This window comes from Penaeus monodon, chromosome 27, assembly GCF_015228065.2.
Source record: "Penaeus monodon isolate SGIC_2016 chromosome 27, NSTDA_Pmon_1, whole genome shotgun sequence".
NCBI classification, from domain to species: domain Eukaryota; kingdom Metazoa; phylum Arthropoda; class Malacostraca; order Decapoda; family Penaeidae; genus Penaeus; species Penaeus monodon.
In genome coordinates this window covers 20,407,711-20,409,340 of record NC_051412.1, presented here as the reverse complement: position 1 = coordinate 20,409,340, position 1,630 = coordinate 20,407,711, and positions in this window count along the sequence as shown.

Genomic DNA, 1,630 nt, shown 5'->3' with positions numbered 1-1,630 from the left:
TGGTGACCTACTGAACGTTAGCTGCATTCGTGACATCACAGAACTCAGATTATGTTCACTGAGCTTTAGATTAAGATATTTGTTTTCCTTATCTAGGACTTCAACTGAAATTATTTGTATATACATCTGGCACATCTGCCCTGCTGGTGTTCATTTTCTGGATAGTAGCTGGCTTGTGCAATATCAATATAAACAAAAGTAAGAAGTTCATTTGCATTATGAAAACAGGCAACTGATAGAAGTGATTTGATAGGCAAACAGTAGAAGAGGGGGAATCAAAGTAAGGTACTTTCCAGATAGGAAAGATGCTATCGTTCAGGGATAACCGCTCTAACATCCCTATTAATAAAAGTGTGTAATCAAAGTATCTTCATGAATGAGCTGGGACTGTTTTATAGTATGCCAGAAATATTCGAAACACAACTCAGTGCACTGTGGAAGTATTTAACAAAAAAAAAACAACGAAAGGTTAAATTAAGTCCCAGATGAACTGCTAACAAGTGAAAGAACAAGAGCTGAATAAATTCCTTCCTTCAAGTTCAGGTTAGTAATTGGAAACAGGGGCAGTCCCTCAGGATGGCCCTAGGATGAGCCATCAACAGGCCTTTTCCTTGATTTTACATAAAATAGGTATAAAAACTACTAGATGGAATCAATATTAAAAATAGAGCAGTTACCCATATGTTTCTCAAGTAAACTTGTTAACTCTATGATAGAAAACTGTACTTTATTATCACAGTAACTATTTTATCTCATAAGTCCCTGAAGGTAAATATTTATCAAAATTGTTTCCTAATAGGAATATAGATTCACGATTTTTTTCCTAAATTTGCTTAGAATGATTAAGTTGATGTCACCTTGAATAGATAAGAGATTTCACGAATCTGATACTAGTTCTGGATTCGGTTTTCTTACAAACTACTCTAGAGAAGCTGTGCATATTCGCTTACACATCATTCATTTCTTCATGTATGTATCGCTCCATTTAGTGTCACTCTGTTTTATACCTAAGCCAGTGAGAGTCAGAAAAATCACAATACACTCATGTGTGCCAAGTCGTATGCGCCAATACTCCCAATAGCGAAGGACATCGTCAGTAGCATCTGCGGAGCTGCTGGTGTTCTGCCCAAGGTCTTCCAGCTCCCACAGGTGCTCACGCCCTAGGTCTTGGAGGACAACACGAACAGCTGCGGAATCTGCTTCCAAGGCCGGAGAGACAGCTGCATGGGCTTGGCTTCTTGTCCCTGCATATCTCGCCGACGAGAATGTGCAGTTATGTCATCTACCAGAAGCAATAGCACTCTAGCTATGCTATATTTATCCACTGGTCGATAAAATGTAACCCTTAGTTACTTATGATAGGAAAATCTAAGGGAATAAAGCCACAAAATAGAGTTTGGTGCGGTTGGGGCTGTAGTTGTAGAAGTTAAGTTCATGTTAGGGGTCCAGTACTTGTGGACGATCTTGGAAGTTACTCGAGATAAGGGCCAAAATATTAAGTCGCTTCCTGAAACTGTCACCATATAACCGAACAACCAGCCCCTTGTCTAGGTGACCTGACATCCCCGGGTCTGCCCACTGAGGAGTTCAGTTTGGAGCATCATTGAGTGAAGGTGAATAAGTGTTGACT